The 23,055-nt window shown below is 43.2% G+C and overlaps 1 protein-coding gene across 48 annotated transcripts in view; it reads right to left on the bottom strand.

Moving 5' to 3' along the window:
* Nucleotides 1–23,055, bottom strand: part of LOC115589468 (receptor-type tyrosine-protein phosphatase delta) — a 365,710-nt gene that overhangs the window by 71,898 nt on the left and 270,757 nt on the right. The window lies entirely within an intron of this gene.

Genomic DNA, 23,055 nt, shown 5'->3' with positions numbered 1-23,055 from the left:
TAAAGTTTGTGTGACACCGTTGATCATTATTCATGAACTGGCGCCGGACGTGCCACTAGACATGAAAGTCATCCATTGTATTAGGCTGTTACCCATCACTTCTGTGTGTTCTAATAACGTAGGCCAACATTTTCCAACAGTTGCAGTGAAACAGAAGCAGACAACACTAAGCTCTTCAAAACCACCAATCGGAACGGCACTTGTGCCCCACGCAAATGAGACACGCACCTGATAAGGTCCTCGCAGTGCTCTGATCAGTGATGTGAGCATTCTGTTGCTCCTAATTGGTCCCTCAATTCAGCACAACAAGTCAAGTGTAAAGGCAATGAGGATAAAAAATGCAAAAAATGTAGGGGAGCGGAGGTGGGAGAATAGGAGAGAGGAACAGTGTTTGCTTTGTGTGGACGCAGCGTGGACGTTCCCATCTACTGCGGTGGTTTTACGACGCTGTCAATAGCCCTTGCTCATGCGCCTGCAGCATGACTTTCAGAATCACAGTTTGTTCTGTAAAACCATCCCCCAATATAATTTAGGCTTTGGCAGCCATTACAACAATTCTCTAATTAGGATCAGTTTGAAGAATTGAGTTCTCTTCCGTCTTTTTGTCCCCCTCCAGGACAATCAGTTCCTGCTCGCGAGCAGACGTTTTTATTACAACCGCCAAAAAAATCAAAATGCACAAAAGTGTTGGGTAATCAAAGGAACCTGTCTCTCCCTGATGAGAGTTTGATTGTGAGACTTACATTCCAGCTTTATCATGATGATCAAGGCTAATTTCAATAGCAATAATGTCCTAGCGCTAAGTCAGACCCCCTCTGTATTTTGCACTGAAGCTCGAGTGCCAGCTTCAGTGGGAGGTGTAGCTCCATCTGTCGCCCCTTGCGGAGCAACTGTTTGCCTTTTATCAATCACTTCAGCAGGCCATTAGGGGCCACACAGCTGCGGTAATGCCAACCATCTGAATCACCTCATCTGTGTGTGTGAGAATGTGTGATTGTGCTTGTTCGCGTGCCTGTGTGGGGACCAGTTTCGCCTCCCAGATTGTACTGCCCAGCGGCGGCTGCAGCACTGCGAGTGAGGGACAAATCAACCTGCAGGATTCACGGAGAGGTGACATAAGATGTGTGGTCAGCAATCAAAAGTCGCACAGATAAACAGGCTAGCAGCTGGGCCTCCACTGGGCAAATGAGTCTGGGAAATCACCTGATTGCCTCATGACATGCACACGGTCCTACATCCACACACACACACATTAACAAACCCACACACACTTCTCAGACTCTCTCTCTCATTCAGCGGCTGACAGATCCGACAGGTGGGCAGCCGAGTTGACACTGTGTAATTTGTACACGGCAAAAAGCACCATTATATCTGCATTTGCACCTTATCTCATTGACTTGGCTGGGGCGTGGCGCACACTGGCATCCAGCCAAGTGGGTGCTGATGGGTAATTGATATGCTATTGGGGCTGTTTTCGCTCCGGGGCCATCCATTACGGCTCGGTGCGTCTCCCTACGCCGGCTGTGATAGACTGCGAGGACATGTGCGAGAGATCAGCACTGGAGGTGAGGGGAAGAGGGTGGGGGGGGACAGTCGCCGCACAATGGGGAGTGATTGAGGCGTGACATGGAGGTAATGGTGTTTTCACAGACATGGCTGCTGATATCACCATCATACCCCCATTTTAGGTCCGCCGCTGACAAACATCCATTTTGGTAGACTCCTTGTACGGCTTCGGGTAGACAGAGGCTGATTGAAACCTCTGTTTTCTCCGAACAACGCCATGACTAGCACCTTGACAGCAACCAAAAAGATATGGCGTGTGAACAGAAACAGAAACCTTTCAACACTGACCACTGATTTCTTCACTGAGTTTCGCCCTAAAAGCCGTATCAACGTGGAAAGGTGCATCTACCTGTAATAATATTTTCTTTTTCTTGTAAAAAAAGAATCTCAATTCAATGAACTGCCATCCAGTAAAAGCTCCCGTTACCTCTGCTGCACATTGGCATCTCCTTTGAGAGGTAACCATGATCTACATGAATTAATACCGTGACTAGGCACCTGTTAATCCAGTGCTAAGCCGTTGCCGGCAAACAAATGAGAAGTGTAAAGCCTGTCACAAGCTGAAAGTTTAGTGACATGGGCCTGTGCCTTGCTCTCCCTTGAGGTCATTATGTAACCTTGTTCAGATTCACTGCTACCAGAAGAAAAGAAGCTCTTCGTAGCAACCCCTCGCCCTATTTTTCACGGATCAACACCACGTTAATAATTTGGTGGCTTACTGTTAAGAACACCCGTGTCCACAGGGGTGAGGGGGCAGACTGTTTCATGGCTGGAAGTATGGATTTCTTTTAATGGATAGACATAAATGGAATTTGGAATCCCTCAATAATGTGGGTGTGTTACCAACAGGGAACAAGAAATGTATTACCGATGCCTGTACTGTAGTTCATTTTCATCATGTTGGCCCTTTTTGACATCTTTAAAATCCATCATTTGAACAAAATGGTCACCAGATCAATAGACACATTATTTTGGGGCGATTTTCCATAAAACGGCATCGCCGCACTGGGGCAGTTTTGTTTCTCCTGTCCTATTTTTACACGGCTAAATGTTTTTCTCTTGAATCTCACAGAAATGTCGGTGGTCTATATCCACCTCTTAACTGGTTTACTAGAATTGTTTACCTGCAGAGTTTACACAGTATAGGATCAGGGTCCTCATACAGAAAATATTCATACGAATTGATACATCGTCAACAACAGGCTAATGTCAAGTAGCCTTTCAATAATGATATTTTGTCGTTATTTTTGTCCCCCATCTTCATTGACATTGCCATACAGACCCAACAACAGAGGTGCTGCCATTTTCATTCTAAGTGTAGAGTGTAGACGGTCATTGCCACCCAAACTTAGGATTCCTATCTTAGGAAATTCCTGTTAAAGCTATTTTATTGAAGTAATATAAGATTTTTTTTCATTTTTGCACTTGGAAACATGTTTCTGTAATACTGAAAATCCACGAAATGTCCACCAAAATTGTGAATACAGTGCGTGATATCCTTTTAAAGTCACTACCACAAAGGAAAAAGTAAATGTGAATCTCCAGGAATACTTTTTCAACATCTGCTTTGCTTGAAGTTTCTGGAGTTCCTGGATGTCGAACTAAACTTGAGATCAAAATGCCAAGAAAGTTGTAAAACATTTTTTTTTTTAACTAACTCCAACCATAAATTATAAATCAAATTATTCAAATCAGATGGGACTGCTTTTCTGAAAACTAATTGAGTATCAGGAAAACAAATTACTAAGTAGGAGTTGGTAGTAAACCAAGCGTAATATTAAATAAAATCCTAAAATGGTAGAGAAAGTGGAACTTTTTAAAAGCTGTGTAACTGTTTTGACTTTGCATACAAAGTGCAGTATTTTCCATTGCTGGGTGTTTTTTGGACTGAATCAGCAGTGAATGAAAAGCTTCTGCTGTGCAGAGTTTTTGGGTGAAATTGAAGTACCTGTTGCAGAGCTACGAGTTGAGTGGACTGTGTAACTGAAGACTGCGGCTAATGATGTCATATTTTTCTATCGGCGTGCTGACCTTAGCAGATAGCCGGGTTCAGAGCATCTTCGCGAATCTGCATTCATTACAAGTTTGTTTGATATTGGCTTAACACTGAGTCAAACATTGCATTTAAATACTCTTCTCCAAAAGATCAGAGTCTGGGTTTCATTCATAATGGCCCAAACATTTCAAGTCATCAGGATTCCGCCATATAGACTAAAGTTTGATCTGCCAAGCCATTAAAGAGCACGAATCAAAGAGTGGAGAGAAGAACATTAATAAACCCACTTTCAGTTGGATCCTCTATTCGGCACAGACACCAGTCCAAGACGGCTCGGTTTTCACAATTATACTGACTGACATATTCAATTTCATTTGCATGAAAGGGGCCATTTCCTCTCTGAATCTTTAACTTGCTGGGTGAGGTGGGGTTGCGGAGGGCGATAATTAATCCTAACACATTGGGTGGCAGTCTGCAAATACCCTGCTCCATTTGGACATACGGGTGGAAGAAAGGAGCGTTTAAAGATGCCATTAACCTCATTCGACATCTTTAAGCTGCAGCATTCCAGTTCTGTGATATTGATGAATTGTCACAATGGCGGCAAATTGGATGGATTGGGGATGGTGAATGTTGGGAGAGGGCAAATGTCACTCATGTAGTATACTGTATGTGCCTTTATGCGATCCTATAAGTATTCTGAAAGTCCTGTGTAGCAATATGACTATTGTAGTATTCAAATAAAGGTGCAGAGGGAAGGGTTTGGCGGCGATTGCAAATTGCACTTACTTACCACTTGGGCGTATGTGCGGTTTATAAAGCAACAGCCTCTCTATGGATTAATTAACTGTCTATATAGTGCTCAAAAAAACATCTGACCCCATGCCAAAATAAAACCGACTGTAGTAATGCAGACGCACAAACACAGAGATAAACAAATGCAGAAAAACAAGTGGAAAAAACGAGGGAAGATAAACCACACATGCTAATCAATGGAACAAACACAAGCATAAACCATTTTCTTGGGGCTCTACACAGCTCTCTATCTGCAGCATTATGATAAAAATTTGTCTTTTGTAATGCCGAGAAAACAAACTCCACATTGTATGTGCTCACAAAGGGCCCAGGCAGCAAGAAAGAGAAAGGAATTGGAGCTTAATTAGAACTGTTGGCTGATTTGCATTGCATGCTCATCGGTAATCTCGCCTTAAATGGAAACTGAAATTCTTATTGCAATTAGTGATTACTTGAAAAGGGATATGGCCCCCGAATGATTGTTAATTACTGGATCAGGAATAGTACATTAATTCACTGCAGAGGTTTTAATGCAGTGCAATGATGGGGACCCGCTCCTCCATCAATATTGTGCTGCTTGTCACACATAATGAAGTTCATAATACAAGCCTTCTCCAACACCCCCCCCCATCCCGGCTTTTCCCCAAATGCTAAAATGTGCTCTCTAAGCAAAATTCACAAGAGTCATTATGTAAAACTAATTCAATAGAATACACACGAATGAGGCTTAATGACACATTAATATCGGGGCTGAATATGGATACTAAGGCCGCAGGTCTGTTTTGTAAAAGGGTCAGGGTCCTTTACTTGGCTCATAAGCTGCTGAAAGTCTCCTGTGAATAAATAAATGCATATCATCACTAACAATGCTGCTTCAAAGGCAGGAAAACTACAGCATGTGCAGCAATACACAAATCGCCAGCGTGTTCTCCTTGCCCGGTACTCAGCCCAGTGACTAAGGTTGCAAAAATCATAATCCAGTGGGACTTTCTGAACCCCAGTAAGTGTGTATTACTCATGCTCACTGGCACTGCTATGCAAGGTTCTGAGCTTCTGGCTATGGCTCTGCAGGAGTTAGGGCCACTTTTGTGCAGACAACAGCAACAGCTTCAAAAAGAATGGCTAATGCTCTTGTCCCACATTCAATGCACTGACAGATTCTATGACAAGGCACGAGTGTGTGGGGGGGATGGGAGAGAAAAAAGGCTCCAGAGGTGCACAGCCCATCATGCACATGTGGATGCATTGCACAGACACACACACTCTCATGGGCGCTAGAATATTCTTGCTGGATGGAGCGAACATTGCAAATGGGAGAACGACATTAATAAATTGGGGGGTTGTGGGACAATAGAAAATTCCGGGAGGTTCCATTAAATAAATATAAGGGGTTATTTATGGAGCACAGCTGAGCTTCTTAGTTGGTGTTTCATGGGGTAAGATTGGAAGTGAAAGGCTCCCTTATTCAATTATCATTGCAGATTCATAAGGCAAAAGCCTTTCAGTTGTGCAATGACAGCTACATCAGTGCCGAGGTCTCTTTTGCGGTGTAGTACAATGTTTGCAGAGGAAACCATGTAGCCTCTACCTCTCTCTTTCTTCCCGTGTCTGTCTCTCCACCAGACGCACGCACACACATCTCCCACGGGACACATTAGCGAGGTAGAGGGATCCAGTTTGTCACTTAATAAAACGGCCCACTCAAACAGATGGCTTTGTTCAAAACGGCCCCCAACGCTTTAAAAGCTGGAACTGAATCGCTGCTGTGGCAAATCAGACACATGAAAGCCCACCTCCCCTCGCGGTGGAAACCAAACAGAAGGAAACATATAAATATTGAATTGCGCCACTGTCGGCGCAAGACCATCCGCCAGAGAGAGGGGAAAAAAAAGGACTAAAGAGGAGAGGGAGGGAGGTGGAAAACACTAGACCCTCCTGCTGGAAAATTCTGAACATCTGGGCTGAGGTTGTCAAACGCTGATGCAAAATAATACGGAGGCTTCCATTTCAATAAGACTTCATTTTCATCTCCCCTCATTCATTACTTGTTCATTTGTGTGTGAATACACAAATCTGGGGCCAATCCGTGTGTGACCGTCTGAGGAAAAAAACCGTCGAGCACGAAGTATGAAATTTAGATTTGTTTGTCTTGTTTGTTTTTCCTCCAACGTCTGGGAAAAAGAGAGAACACAGATAAGTAATTCTAATTGTGCAGGCTTACTCTGTTTGGTAGTCAGCGCAGTCTATTTGCAAAAAGTTAATTATCTGATAGGATAGGCAGTGGCAGCCACTAACACAGAAAGCCATTCGTTCATTCTGTTATCCACCAGGCAATGGAACGATTCATTAAATGGCAGTGCTGCAGCAAAATGGCCAATAGTTATCGTACTGGGGCTGCACAGACTTGAAAAGATGTTAAAAATTGCAAACGTGATAAACATTCTCTGGCTTACTGCCAGTGTAATAACGCGTGTGTATAATACGAGAACGCGACCGCGTATGATTCTGACGCCTCTGCCGCACATGTGATGTACATTTCATGTCAGATTGATAAGAAAAATATCACCATGGCGGCACGCGAAGATCACAATCTATAAAGCTTCTGGCTTTCCGCTACAAATAGCAGAAATCAAAAGAAAGATACGGATGGCAAGAGTGGAATGGAAAAATCAAACAGGCAACATATTCGACTGTCTCTATTCAGCAGAGAATTACACTACGCTCGGGCCTGTCCTATTTCTTTACAGCATAAACTTCACATAATTGTCTTTGCCCTCAACCACGGAGCGGAAAAGCTTGCCTCATATTTGTCTCCGTACGAGCAGAGATGGATTATGTAGCAAATCATTCCAAGGATTCGACATTGTATATTTAAACAGAACTCTAATTTTATGGGTACGTAGTGCCAAGCCATTTCCGATGGATGCCAGTCGTCAGGCCATAAGAGGTGACACATTCCCTGCACTGTGTTTTGTCAGGCGCTTGCAGGAAAACTAGATCGTGCTCCAGAGATCCCGCTAGATGACAACTGGCTTCCTTTTAGCAGCTCAGACATCCTGCAGATATTCCTAAGTTCATGGGAAAATATATAGGCCTTTAATTAAAATTTTCCTTGGACTACTCTGCATCCAACCATCTCTTTACTGCCAGTTTCAAACTCCGGGACAGATTTCACTTATCTGTAGAAAAAAAAAAAAATATGATGAACAATGTCAAAATATACTACAGCTTAAATGCATTTCTGAAAAACCCTGTTCTCTGCAACCGGCTGCAGTCATGGCTATCCTCAAACCAAAAAACCTATTACTGGGACAAAGAATATGCAGGGGAGGTACCGCAAACAGTCACTCAAGGACCAAAGTGACCTTTCACAGGCCACTAATTTTAACGCTGCAGTGAAGGAAGACTATTGCATATAAAAGAGAGGAAGAAAAATGGCAGTAATTGAAACGTTTTTTGAGGTAAAAATCACCTTTTCCTCTTCGAAGCCAACAGCGAGTGCGATCTCTCAGAATACAGTCGCACATACGCGTCCTGAAAACTGTCAATGACGCCGCACTGTTTTGGTGGAAGTGAAAGTGTCATGCACAGGTTTGATACCATTAGTCACTCGCTTTAAACAGATACTAGTATTGTTCAATGACAGAAGCAACACATTAGCTTTATTTTTGCACGGCATGCACGGTAAATGCTTATAATGCTGTCGCTTGACAATTAAATTTGTCAACTTTCGTTAAATTTACTCTATCTCATTTAACGTTTCACAAAAGCATTAATTATTAAGAATTAAAATACATTTTGTGGTTAAAATATTGCCCCTGAGCTGCTTCTATTATATGTCAAAATGACATATAATTGTTCAAATTAATTAAATTCAAATGATTATTCTTAATGATACACTCATTTTTAATTAGTTTCACATTAAATGAGTGACATGCAATACTGCAGGATAACACATTAGCTGTGTATTAGTGGGTTGTTTTTGTCAGCTACACGTTATTAATATGTCTCCTCCTAAACCACACGCAGTAACTCTTAGTTGAGGTCTTTGAATTCTTAATTGCGAGCCCCCGAAGAAAACAGTTGAGCTCGTGTGTGTGTGTGTGTGTGTGTTGTGTGTGTGTGGCTTCGTCTTTGAAGAGCTACAGATGGGAAACAAATGAGGGCGGTTGGTATCAGGGTCAGACGGGCGGACGGGGGTTTTAACTTGGAAGCAAACAGTGCAATGTCACCCCAGGAGCCAAAAACAACACGCCTCAGGGGACGTAATTAAAATAATCCAGTGAAATTAAGGGCTTCAGATCACTTTTGAAAGGCTCTTTCTTGATGTGTGTGGATGGGGGGATGATTCATCAGGAGATGAGTAGAGAAGTGTAGAGAGGATGACTCCACGCGTACATGTGTTTGTCTGTGTACAGTGCGAGGGTGTTACGAGGCACTCTGCTTTTCAGCCACATTTTTTAACATATATTAATTGTGCTTTTAGAAAAGGAAATGCAACGCAACAGTGTGACGCAGCTGGTCCTAAAACCTCTTACTTTCTTTGAGAAGTAGCCTCAATATTGCATTAAAATCCTGCTTTTGTCCGGTGATTAGCCAAAAATACAGTTGCTTTAACCTTGGAAATACTTGTGCTGTATTAGGGGTGATTAAAAGGAACACTGATGGAGCGGTGAATATTCACAACTTTGTTGGAAACCTGCCTAAGCAAATAATGAGAAATCTAGATGACGATTGAATTGCTGGGTGAGAAGTGACCAACGAAATGTAAGGTAAATACTCTGAACTGCTGATGGCTTTGTAGTTTCAAGGATAGGCCTTCGCAGAGTTCATGTATAGGCCATTATATTTTTTCGATTTAACAGAATGTTGTGTCGTGTTTTCTCAGAATCTGGGTAAAAAAAAAAAGAAGGGGGTACATTTCTAAAGCCGAGGAGCCTCCTTAGGGTACAAGACTGTTGGGGACCGGAGATGCGGCCATTGGACTGGCGGAGTTCGTTGCGCTTCCCTTCTCAGTCCTTTTCACCCTTGGCCAAACTGAGCCTCAGTTGACAGAGCGAGAGGGTACACAAAGGCCTAAAGAGCAAATGTTTGCCAGCCGTAATGGGCTCGAGTCCACCGGGTGAGTGAATGTGTGTGGTCTTTGTGTGCATTAAGTATATGTACACAAGCATGCAAAAAGGAATACTGTACAGATGATACGTCGGCCATTCTGACCACAAGTCAGCTGGTTGTGGGACATTTCTCTAAAGTCCTATTTTTCTACAATGCCTTTTTTTTTTCGCAGTTATCTAAATTCTTATAAAAGCACAACGGTTAGTGATGTCTGGGGCTATTGGCTTTTAATGTGGAGTAGTGAAACTGCGAGGAAGAGAGTAAAAAAAAACAAAAACGCCAATGACATTGTCGCAAAATGCCACAAGGTACGATGGTCCTCAGTAAGTAATGACTTACTCCGTTTTCTCACATAGATTAAAGGTTAAATAGTAAGCCGCCACATTGACTCGGCATGATTGTTAACTTCATGAATATTCTCAGGCTCTCAGTACACTTGAGCACATAAAGAAAACGCAAAGTGACTTGGAGAGGGTCAAACTGACATAGAAGCAGTTTGTCACAGTGCTGGGCCCATAAATAAATGTCCTTTACGATGGCTTGAAATGTCAGTTATTTGAATCGTAACATACAGATATCAAATCCATCATAAAAGGATATAACATGTTCTTTCTATACCATTTGTTTCCCTTCCCGATACAGATTCCAATACCTTAGCTTTGTGTTTTTGTCCAGATACTGATTAAAGGTTATAGTCAAAGTTGCAAACTACATCCTTAGATGAACCAGCCTTCCGCACAAGGGAAACTTTAATGGAAATCAGTTTCCATCACTTCAACATCTCATTGAATCGGAGATTGGCTCTAATGCAGTGTAATCCACTCGTTGGTCCGTGTATGAGTGGCTTTCTCCTTCCCTGCTTCTCTCATTTTGTATATTAACATCAGCACTTATAGTTAAACTCTAACTTACATGAATCCTATGTGATCGGGGCTATTTTACCAGAGGTAAAGGCCATTTGGGAATTTTGTATAATAGAGAAAATCAGCATAGTGCAAACAAAATGGTCCGCAATGATTACTGTTGTATTTCAATGGACTCTAAAACCTACATTTGTGCAATTTGCTGGTAAATAGCAGATGAATTATGTTTATAGCAGAGCTCTCCTTGGCGTGTTGTTGGAGCAGATATTTTGGCTCTGCAGCGTGTAAGGCGAGTCCGCTGTCATTAATCATTCCACAGGTGCAGGAGGAGCATTGTCAGAACCCATACGTCCCTTTGCCTTTTCAACCTGGGAGGAAAAGCGGAATGGTAGGAAGAGAAGGGAGGGAAGGGAGGGGGGGAGCTGAACACATCCCAAAAAAACAATTTCCCTTCCTCTTCTTCTTCTGCGCTGAATTTGTCAGAAGAGGGAACCAAGTCAGGATTAATTAGATTCCATTTTGTGGTCATCTTCGTTTTTTTTTTTTTTCCCCTTCCACGACTCTTTTCTTTTTCTTTGTCTTGCCTACAGTCCTTACAGCCATCCCGGTACCATTTATCACGTTGCCATCTCGACAGTGCCTTTTCCCCCTTCCTTGCTGGGAAGCCATTAGAGCATCTCTGCATCGTGGCAGCCAGATTGCATTTCGGTCCCCACTTGCGACATTTATCATCTTTTGTCCTAACTTTTTATCTGCCCCTGCCCTGTGTGAAACCCTATCTGCAATGCCCACTATAATGAAACACTGGGAGGTGAGGCTCAAGTAAATAACCTAATTAAACCTTGCAAACAGGGACAAAGGGGGAAAATGCACAAAAGGCCTTTGTGAGAATGCCAGAGGAGGAACACTCACAGATGGCAGTGAGGAAGTCGACGCGGTGATATGGCACGACGCCCATACCACCTTCTCATCTCAGTATTTATAGTACTCCTACTGGTGCTGTTGTTTGTCCAAAGATGGTCTCTTTACGTGATTCGGTCCGGCATCGTATGGGACAGCGTGTCTTTTCTATTTTTCTGGCAAAGCAGTAATTGCGGATCAAGAAATAAGGAATGTAAGAAAGGAAATGCTCCTGTAAGACAAGGAAATATCTCTGGGATGAGGCCCAGAGCATTGAGTAATGGGTCCTAAGAGAAAATCTATCCTTCCTTCTCACTCCTTTCTAATTCTTAGGCAAAAGTCGAGCCAACTCTGATTGGTCTCATTAGGGACAAAATGAAGAATGCCAAGCGTCATAATTATCGGCCCACCGCTGCAAACAGTATCGAGTCAATACAGCAAAATGTCAGAAGGGCATTAGTGGGCAATTATTAATCCATATCAAGCTGGGATGGACAATTTAATTATCACCTAATCAATATTTCTAGATCTTGTACAGATGTAGAGCAGTGACCGGGTGGATAGATCCGCCTTTCCGAGAAGCCCTATGCAGGGGTGGGGGGAGCTGAGAGCAGTGGCAGGGCTGCAGTAAACAGCAATGTGCTTTTTGTGCATGCATGACCAAGGGCATTCTCTACAGCGTCTCCAGAGATGGACGCCAGCTCTATTATACCTGAATATGTTAGGGGAAGAATAAAATGACTGTCCAAGCGGATAAACTTTCCTCTCGTCTGCGGCTGATTCAGGGAGCACAGGGGAAGTGGGACTTTTGTGGTAGAAGTTTTTTCTTCTCACAGTAAATTCACCGTAATTCACTGTTTCTCAAACGTTTTATCCCTAAACTGGCTGACATTAGAACGTGGATTTCATAAGATTCTTTCACATCATGATGAGAGTTTGGCTTTTTAGACGTGTCATTACAGAGATAATATGAAACCCGTGACCAAAATATTCATACATTTTGTCATTTTGCTACTTTCGGATGGAATTATAGCAAAAATAAATTACATCATTTTTGTTGGGAACCCCCTGGAACACCGTCGAGCACCACCAGCAACCTCGACCCATGAAAATACAACACCTGCGTGAAGGCGGAGTGATGAACTGATGAACCATAAAAAAAAAAAAAAAAATGATGCCACTGTTGCTTTTCTTACCAGTTTGCTGTAATATTCCATCATTGCCAATAATATTGCTTACGTGCTGTCGGGAGCCTCTCTGCTCTCAACGTAAGCCTGAATAATTACTCTCATTGTACCTGAAACAAACTATCTCAAATAATGTCAGTCAAGCCTTTGTGCGAGTGATGAAACAAAATGAATGCTGTGCAACAGGGCCTTGTGGATTTCAAAGACAACACACAATGAGGCATGGCAAAACAAAAGTGGCTGTCTTCCACGAGATAGCAGTCATCTCGAGATAAGAATACCCTCTCACGGTTCTGTTTTGCTTTTCTGTTTGCTATTATTGTGACTCCCGTCTCCATCCCTGAATCGCTTTAGTCACTATGCAACCAATTGATTACTACTAAGTTGCCCAGACCCGAGTTATTCTCATCGCTTATTGCCTCACTGTCTGTTGCGGTGGATTACGATTTTAACGCGAGATTGTATTTTCAGATCACTTTTTCCGACCCCGCACGCCGTGAACATCTGTTATTTTTGTAATTGTGCCCCAATAACGCTTCAGTTTCCATTTGCTATAATAATAACAGTACAGCAAGTCAAAGTGCTTCCCTTTGTGCACACACAATAAAGACTCCCTTAATTCATAGCCTTGAAATGTTGGCTCCCAGCTTTGATAGAAGTCGGTCGAAGTTAAATGCAATGACTAATACTGTCTAGGTAAAAAAAAAAAAGAAAAGTGGACTTTGTTTCATTGTGTGTGACAAGAGACTTGAAATAAGATCAAAATGTGACATTCAATCCAAACCGCAATATCTTTAAATCTGTTTACCTTTGACTTTCATTACCAAATTTCAGATTTAAAGGGTTAAGATAATTTCATAAGATGCCAAGAACAAAATCATATCAGTTGGATTAAAGCTGTAGGCTCCAGGATTACTTTTTGGAAATCATCTTTTAGCTGAGAGTCGTGACTAAGCACTGAAGAAACATAAAAGAAATCCCTGCAACTTATATTAGCTTTCGCTTCCTTTCATTCCTATCACCTCATCTGGCTCAAATGCCTTTGAAAGTCAATCCATCCATTCTTTTAGTTAATCTCCATCTAAGCTTCCCGCCCATGCTCGTTTCTTTTCTATCTACCTACTTTTAATCTCTGTGTGCAGATAGTATTTTGAGATTTCATGTCTTTAGTTAGCAGTGTACACATCATCCCCGCCCCCTTTTCCTTCCTCATATTTTGTTTGTGTTCACTTATTTTATTTTGAAGATATCTTATCTAGTGCTGTAAATGTCTTCTCCTCAAACAAAGTTATTTGTATACTGTACCTACAGCATATTACTGAGGCAGACATCACAGGATATGGTTATTTTTAGCATAGGTCAAAGTGGATTTTCTAGACCATCTGATCAGTGGTGCTCTTTGGCAGTAATGGAGAATGAAAGCATATTATTACAGACATGCCATGTTGTCCCTCTCTTGGTTCCATTAGGTGTCCAATATGTCTGTGGAGAACACAATCCCATTTTTATTTATTTTTTTACATGTATACTACTCAGACCATGAATATATGTGCAGCTGATACTGTTGGTTACACACTGTCTGCCTGAGGAACATATCAAATATCTTATGTGTGGGAGTGTGAATTTGTATTTGCATGCAGAGCAGTGCATACAGCTCCTTGTGCACAATGACATTATGTTGCCAAAACAGCTTATAATAATTCTAATTCATTTTCATTATGGTGTGCATTTTGAGGCAAATTATTTGCTTGAGAACGACATTCTAGACGAACCTGTATTTGATATAGAATTTTCAGTATCAGTGCACAGCTGCACACTTAACACTCGTCTCATCTCGTCCTGTTTAATCAGGCCTTTCAGTAGCACTTTGCTACCTGCTAACTGACTAATGTCTTCTGGGTATTTCCATTCTCCTCCCACTGGGGTTGGCCAAACACACAAATAAGCCTGTCCCAGTGGGACCTAATGGCACTACAGCTTATCCGTTCTGTGGACACCTCTCCTTGAATAATCACAATGGGAGGAAAAGCACAGCCAATTAAATTGCAGCGTGTAATAAGAGGCAACACATTGTGCTGTGTTAAATTTCTGTCTTACCCAGGCGGTTGCAGCAGAGAGATCGAGGATGTGAAAGGGAATCTCTTCCAGACTCTCTGATCATGTGTGTGTTTTTCTCTCTCTCTCCGAGGGGCACGAAGAGGAGAGTGGGAAAATCTTATTTGGAAGGTGTGCTTAAAGAAATCCATGTAGGCATAAATCCTGACATCATCGAGTCTGTTAAACAACCCTCTCCCCTCAGCATCCCTCCATATGCGTTCCCTTGTACTAACTATAAGGCTGAGGGAGAGAAAAAAGTCTGGAGATGAGTGGATTAGCGGAGGACTGGGTAAGGACGGAGCGAGATCAAACACGAGGGGACTTCAAGTTTGTGATGAAACGCGCTCGATGCGAGATGAGATCTCACCTTTCTGGGCAAATGACCACTGCCACTTTACCTCTCCGCTGTACATTAATTATCTACACTTAACTTGAAATATCCTTCATCATGACTCAAGTGATGGAGGTGATTGCGATAATTAATTAGATGATGAGAGAATGATGAATGACATGAAAGACGGCACCATGGGAGTATTAAAAGCTAAGGGGAAACAGACTGTTCATGGATGTTATGATGGATGCTGTATAAACACCTCGTAAATGTCCAGGGACCCTTCCGTAATCACGTATGTGTGTGTGTGCAGGAGAATGCATACTCCATGTTCCGCGGTGTGATGGGATGGGCACTCAGAGCTCTCTGCCATTAGAAACAAGGGCTTGGCTCGGTTTCAACTGGAAAAGCCTATGGGCCTGGCTGTGGCGTGAGAGCATTTTTCGCCTCGCAATGGAGGCATTCACTCTCATTTGCCATAACTAATAAACCGCACTAAAGCTGCGTGTCACAATAAATCTCAGCCTCGCAAATGGCATGACTCACTTTGGCGGCGCGGAGAAGCCAAAGTAAGAGCAAGTCGGCGAGAGCGTGAATAAGGAGGGCGGGTTAATGAGTGAGCGAGCAAACAAACAAGTGAGGGGCAGGAAATAGTGTGACAGATGTGTGTGAGGGAGTATTAGGTGAGAAAGACGCCTTTCTAAAGACAGACTTCACTCCACTGAATGTAAATCAGCTTTGACAAGAGGAGCTCAGGGCGTAAAGATTCCCAATCGGCGTCAAGCCACTGGAGAGTGCTGTAGGTAAGAAGGTGAGGATGTGAGCTCTCTGGCTGGGAGTGAGAGATCGCCCCGAGGCGCTCCATGGAGATGAATGGTTTAGACCATTAACCCCACTGCAGAATCTCAACATACCCCACAGGCACACAAATGTGCTGCGCAGAGATCAGTGCAAAGTGTCGCACTTTTAGGACCCCTGGAGTGAGACCAAAGCTCCAGCCTAGGGCCAGGTATTACCCACGCGAGCTCACGCGCACGACCACAGAAAAAAACACATACACAGATTGACTTCTGAGGCAGACGATTCAAAAATGCTTTTATAATCAAACTGTTATGTGCTGTTAAAAGTGCACATTAACACAATCCCTCCATCCAAACACGCCCTCCCTGCCGTCCCTACCCGGGGAGGAAAGTGATGCTCTCAGCAATATTCAAGTGTCCCTTTTACAGCATTTATAATAAAAAAAATTAATTTAGAGAATGACAAATTAATCCTGGCATCATGCAGGCTTCGTCATGCTGTACATCTACATCTTGGCTCCCTGAATGCCAAGTGCGTAATGCTGCAGAGGGCGTTTCTGAAGAAAGACAGTTTGATGGTCGAATCTCAATCACAGGTCATCAAATACCGACTCAGATTAATACAGAGCATCGGTATACATGAATAACATACAGACATAGACTCCTTGCTTTATAGTTCGATGTTAATAATAGCTGAAATTATAATCATGGTTGGCTTGTGTAAAATCGATGAGTAAACCCATGAAGGTATATCAGGTGAAAATGTGCTTTAGCAAAACCTGCATCAAATGACTGAATGTATTCTGGGATCTGTCAGCAGAAAGAGCTCGACGAGTCAATCCAGGGTCCTGAGATAATCTGCTACCATTGCAGGACTTGCAAGACCATCTCCACCGCCTTCAGAATATATTGATCTTGAACATAATGGACATGATCCATAAACATCTTTGTGTTTCAAAGAGGTGAATATACATTTTGTACCACGAGAACAAAATCATCTTAATCTTCGAGACTCCAGTCTATGTTTTACTGTGTCTTTGTGTCTCAGATTACTGCATGTTCCGATGATGCACCCCGGCTCTCCATTGTTCCGGCTGCACACTGCGGTAAAACATCGTCTGTGCAGGCGCAACGCTGATGTATTTCAGACTTGACTGGTCCAGTAATCCCATTACTGCAGCTACAGCATCAATCCATTAATTGCACTGTCACTGGGGCAATGTCATGAAACACCTGCATTGTTATACAGTTCACTGGCATAGCGCATGAAGGGTGATCAGATTTAGCACATATGCCAGCAAGGCCGGAATCATGCCAAGTGTAAGCTCGGCAGATGCAAAACAGCTGGCACCGTGCTCAGCTCGCCGGCTGATCCCGGCTTCAAAGGCATTCTACAAGGTACCCTTTGTGTGAGAGTGTGCGTGTGAGAGAAGGAGACAGCCTAAGTATAGTGACATAGTCTGGTGCATTGCGTTAACATGGTTCTCTATTGTTTTGTTTTTTTTGTGGCACCTTATACTCAAAGGACAGATAAGGAGGCACCAGGCTGACTGAAATCCAGTTAAACGGAGTCATTCCATGTAGAGGTATTCAAATATATATGGATGTCTAGAAAGGGGTTTCTGAGATTGTTTATTGCTACTCCGATGGATGTACAATTTGGGTTGTGGTGCTTTTGTTCTGTCAATATTCCACGGTTAAATTGCCCCACCATTTTCAAGTCAATGTGTCTTGGAGACATAAGTGCACTTAGATATAGCATTAGTGGCTGCTGGCTAGCCTTTAATTACCTGCATCTGTGCCTGTACAACATCTCCATATTGTATGTGATTATCTGCTTCTTTTCAGGAGTGGGCGGGTCAGGAGTGTGGTGAAAATTGCTCGTCTTTTGTGCGATTCTGTGGTCTAAGTGCGATTAGAAATGACTGCAATCCATAGATGAGGCTAATGGTCTTAAATAATACACTTGGGGGCACAGTTGCCACAGATATCGGCATTCATGGAGTTAATAATGGGCCTGATTCAACCTTTAAACATAACTGCGCCGCACATTGTTGACAAGGAGTCGGTACAAGCATTTTCAGCCTAAGAAAATGATAATGACTTCTTACTCATTTAGTTCAACCTGCGAGCAAGAAGCATCTTGCATGGCACTGATAACATTGTTTTATCTCCGATTCCCAGTCTCGTCACAAGGTCTTCATCCAAACAACGAGATGGTAATTAAGTGCTGGCACTCTCAGCGAAGGTGTTTTCAACACATTCATTTGAAGTGTGAACATGATGCGTGCTCTCTCCTCCTCGAAGATGTTGTTGCTATTTTTTTTTTTTTCTTCTTTTTTTCTTTTAAAAAGACGTACCGCGCTAAGACACGTTTTTGAAATGAACGAGTGGAGCCAACAATGAGATTTCCACTCGAGCAGTGTCCGGCAGAATGATGAACGAGGCGGTGGACTGGGGGGAATTACAGAGATTTAAAGTTGGATCAAACGAGAGAAAAAAAAAGAAAAAAAAAAAGAAGAAAAGAATCTGTTCTCCTCAGCCTTTAATGTCATTTTATGTGCACAAACATGTAAGCTCTGTGTGTGCTTATTTGTGTGTCTAATTCAATGTGTACCAGGCAGCTGTGTGTGTGTGTGTGTGTGTGTGTGTGTGTGTGAGGGGGGTGAGTGTAGGCCGCAAGAGTGCATACTGTGTGTTCATACGTGCGTGTGCGCTTGAATTAGCGTGTGTGCGTGGTTGGTACGTTAGCGCTGTGTGGGTATGAGTGTAAAAGGGAATGGAATAGACTCGTTTTAAATCAAATTAGCATGCAGGCAAATTAAGCAGAGGGATTTAATTTGAGCTGTTGTAAAAATGCTAATTTCAGTACAGCCCGGAAGCTCATATGCAAATACAACACTATTTTACAATAATTCATATTAGGCCAGGCATGCATAAAACACACATATTACAGCCTGATGTCATCCGGGGAATAGAGTATCATTAGCTTTCGGACTCGCTACAAGGTGATCCTGGCTGTGTGTGTGTGTGTGTGTGTGTGTGTGCATGCAGACTCCTTCATCTGTATCATGCTGATCATTTAGCTCGTATCGCATTACCAGTGGTGGAAGAAATCGTCATATTATTTTACTGAATTAAAAATACTCACTCCACAGAGTGAAAACACTCCATACAAGGGACATTTAATCAGTTTCTCTCAAACATTCAGATTTAAAATCACCAGGTTTGGAGATTACATGTGTTCCACTGGGAGGGAGGGGAGGGAAAACTGTAATCTGAAAGGTCATTTGTTATTCATGCTGTCAGACAGATGTAGTGGAATAAAGAGAACGACATTTATAGGGGAGTAGAAGTGTAAGGTTTTCTTAAGAAATGGAAGGTACAAATATCTAAAATGTGGTATCTTCTATGCCGTTTACTAGTTATGCATTTCCCTGATTTTTTTGGTCCACCAAGGAAGTTTTCAACCGTATCTGTTTGTCGGTTTGTTTGTGTGTTGGTTGGTTGGTTTGTCAGCAGGATTACACAAAAACTACTGAATTGATTTCCACGATGTTTGGATAGAGGATGGCTCTCGGCCCAGAACGGACTCCATTAACTTTTGGATCAGATCTGGAAAAACGGAGAGATTCTGAATTTTTTTTTTTTTTTTTTTTTTTGCGTGTCCGTGAATTTCTCAGGAAATAATGCATAGATCTTGATGAAAAAAAAAAGTCATATTCACAGTAAGTGGCTGGTGTCTATGAGTTCGCACCGAAAGGGGAATGTTTGGTCTTTGTCGAGGTATGTGTAGTTTAGTCTGTTATACGAACACTGTGACAAATCATAGTCATCTGCATTCCCCTGCACATAATACGAAAAACTGACTGTAACACTGGCAGATGCTGTTGAATTGTTTCTGCAGTACTGCCAAACAAATGACTCCTCATAGAGCAGTAGACGCTCTTGGATCATAAATGTGTAACTTACAGTGAACATATGGGGAACTGGTTCCTTGCACAAAAAAAAAAAAAAGAGTCCAATTTTATCTCGGTGTAAAAGGAGAGACAAATGACTCTGCTCTGATTATTTAACAAACATCTAACCGTGACCATCTTTACTGTATGTTTGTTGCTGCAATAAAAAGTGAGTCACACTGATGCCCATCTCGCCTTATCCACACCGCAGCGGCTCAAACGAAGTGTTGCATCGATAGACAATTTGCTGTTTTCATCCCATGCGGCTCACCTTTGACTGCAGACTCAAAAGGATTCCACGTGTGTGAGTGTACGTGCCTCCGTACGTGTGGCCGGCTGTAAAATATGCATTAACGAGAGCGGCGAGGTTTGAGCGCCAACATCTTAATGTTAGAGGCTTCAGAGGAGATCGGTCAATACTCGACGTGTTAAAGAGGCTCGCTGGGACTCACCACGCCATCCACCAGCAATGTGGAGGAATCAATTAAAACACTATTAGGCGCAGGGTTTGACATGGTCCAACACAGCGTGGGGCAGCGCTGGGCAGACAGCATGTGGGTGTTCTGTAAGCAGGTTTTCCCACACAGATGTAGCTCAGCATATTTTCAATCACTGAGGGAGAAAAAAAAATAAAAAAAAATCCTTGAACAGTCAGCATTTTTCAGTTCTGCTGCTACAGGTAACGCAGCTCAATCAGTGTGTGCATTCTAGCTCAGTTCGAAGTTAATGAACAGCCGAGGTGTTTAGTTTGGACGCCTGCGCCGACGTTTTCATCCCTGCCCAGGTAAAGATGTTACGCATTTCCAGCTCTCCTCTCATCTTCTTTGAGCTCCCGCTCTTTGTGCAACTGTTCGGCAAAACGACACGGCGGAATTGTCTGTTGCCTCCGCCGCTCTTCCTCTCTCGTACTCCGTCCCCTCGGCTCACCGGGGACAATTATGCCCTTCTTTCAAGCTATTGCCAAGCCCAATTTGCCACACAAATTAATTGGGCCGCATTTGAAGAGCGAGGGGGACGGGGTGAAGGAGAAAATGAGCACGAGCGATGGACACAGAAGGCCGGAGACAAAACAATAACAAACCAACAGACCAAACAGAGAAACATGGCTGCACAATCCTCTAAGATCATTTTTAAATCCATCACGTTCCTCCCACATTTGCAGAGAGAACAAATTTGGTAGCACTCCCATTAACACATTAACTGCAATGTGTGCTTTTTAAGGGGGTGGGGGGGGGGGGCTTATTGGCGTTCTTCTTCAGAGGGGGCTGCAGTGTCCACTGTGTGGGGTGGCAAGTAGGACTGGCTCAGAGGATCGTGCCATCTGTTGAGCAGGCCGACTCAGCCATTTCTGCTCTCGCGTGTCTCATATCCTCCACCATGTCCACAGCCGGAGGCGAGCTCACACGCAAATGGATCCGGAGCGCCGACAGAGGGCAGCTCTCCCTTCGGAAATACAGCCGCGTTTTTGGTGCTGCGGGTTAGTCTGGAGCAGAGTTAAATCGAACTGAGGGCTTTTTTTGGTCTACAGATGGGGAGAGAGCCCCGGAGTGTCTTGGCTGGTTTTGCACGTGCAGGAAATTAAGGAGCTTCTCCGTCGCTGGAAGGGGGGGGGGGGGGGGGGGGGGGCTACTGCACTGCTTCCAAACAGCGAGGGGAGAAGGTGGAGGGAAGACAAAGACGCAGGCGGAAAAAACAGTGGAGAGAAAAAGAAAAAAAAACGGCAAAGAGAAATAAGAAATGAGGAGAAAATTGGCAAGAGAGCGATTAGGGAAGGAAAACAATAGAGGGGAGTTGGGTAAGGGAGGAACAAACACGTGCATGTGGGAGATCAGGCGGTGCAGGAACAGAACGGAGCAAATATAAATCCCAGGGCTAATGTGCGCCGCCTGGAGCTGTTCTGCCCACGAACAGACACTCGCTCTCGTACCTCCGTTGCAGACACCTCATCCCCGCGACCTCCCTGACTCCCACGTCCCCCACCCCCCCTTCAGTCATTAACAGACAGCCACTGTGGCTACCTCACGATAAGTTTGTTTTGGCTTTGAAATGATGACCTAGCACAGCTGTCTAAGTAGGGTGTGGGGTAGCAGCAGCTGCTCACAGCCAGACAGCTAAGGGAAGGAAATGAACCGGGAAGGTTTTTTTTTTGGGGGGGGGGGGGGGGTGTTGAGCAGGGAGGCGTCGAGATTCGGGGGCTGCTGACTACACTTGCGCAGGTTTCTGTTACATTCGTGCTCAAATGTGACTGTGGAATGTCTGGACGTGCAAGAGTGGAAGTCAAGACAGTTGTCTGAGGCAACGTTTTGGCAACAGTGTTTTTTTTTCTTTCTTTTCTCACTCATCAAATGCCGTTATGTAAATTCACACGAGACTGTGGAAGAGGGGAGTTTCGGAAAAGATAACTATTCGAGAGCCCCCCTCGATGGTGATGTTTATCGGCTGTTAATGCCGTTTTGGGAAGGTCCTGTAATTAAATTGTGTCAATAAATCCTGGAGCTGCACATAAAACGGGGGGGGATAAACGGAGGAAACATTTCTCCATTTGCCTCTCCCCCCGCTGCGAGACATATGTGGCGAGAGGCAGAGAGGAAAAATAAAACACATTTGAGCAGATCGCAGGGAACATTTCTCGAGCACAAAGTTGAAAATCTCAGCCATCAATTTCACTTTGCGTGGCTCCGTTGTATATGACCTTGGGTGAATGATCCCTTCATTCAAAGATATTCAGCTTGAACTGAGGGGGATTTCAGTCGTTGCAAAGGGAGCCATAAAACTTTTATTCATCCCTCTGTGACTCCAGAAGCTAATGATTCATGGATCTTAGTGTAAAAAAAAAAAGGGAAAAAAAGACGGTGGGAGAAGGGGGGGATGCTGTGGTGCAGGACCAGAACTCAATGAGGTTTGAAAACTGTTGTCACACATCAATGGGCAGGTGTCTGATGTCAAGTAACTCAATTCCAATGACTTCTCATCGTGAGATTCTTGGCTGAGGCCTGAGAATTTCTGGTTCACATGACAGTTCTTTGCAGCAGGAGAAAGAAAGTGGAAAATAGAAACTGGAACACATTTTGATAGTTTGGTGAGATGAAGAGATGGATCCCTGTGAAATACAGGTGTGGGTGTGTGTGTGTGTGTGTGTGTGTGTGTGTGTGAGAGAGAGAGAGAGGGAGAAGTACAATATTGTGCTAAAATTGCAATTTGCTAATAGCCACACTGGAGTTTGACTCAGAAGAGATTTTACAGTGTATCAATATTTTTTAAAGAATGTATTTTTGTAAATTATGATTATCAAAAATCTCCTTCAGATGATATAAGATACACAAAATATGTCTTATATCATCTGATGTTCAAATACAATGTGAAAAAATGATTAAAAAACAAGTCTCCATTTCTTTGGATATTCAAAGGACTTTAAATTTGATTTGATTTAGGTTAAAAAAAAAATG

This window comes from Sparus aurata, chromosome 10 (assembly GCF_900880675.1).
Source record: "Sparus aurata chromosome 10, fSpaAur1.1, whole genome shotgun sequence".
NCBI classification, from domain to species: Eukaryota; Metazoa; Chordata; class Actinopteri; order Spariformes; family Sparidae; genus Sparus; species Sparus aurata.
This window is presented reverse-complemented; position numbering and strand designations above follow the sequence as displayed.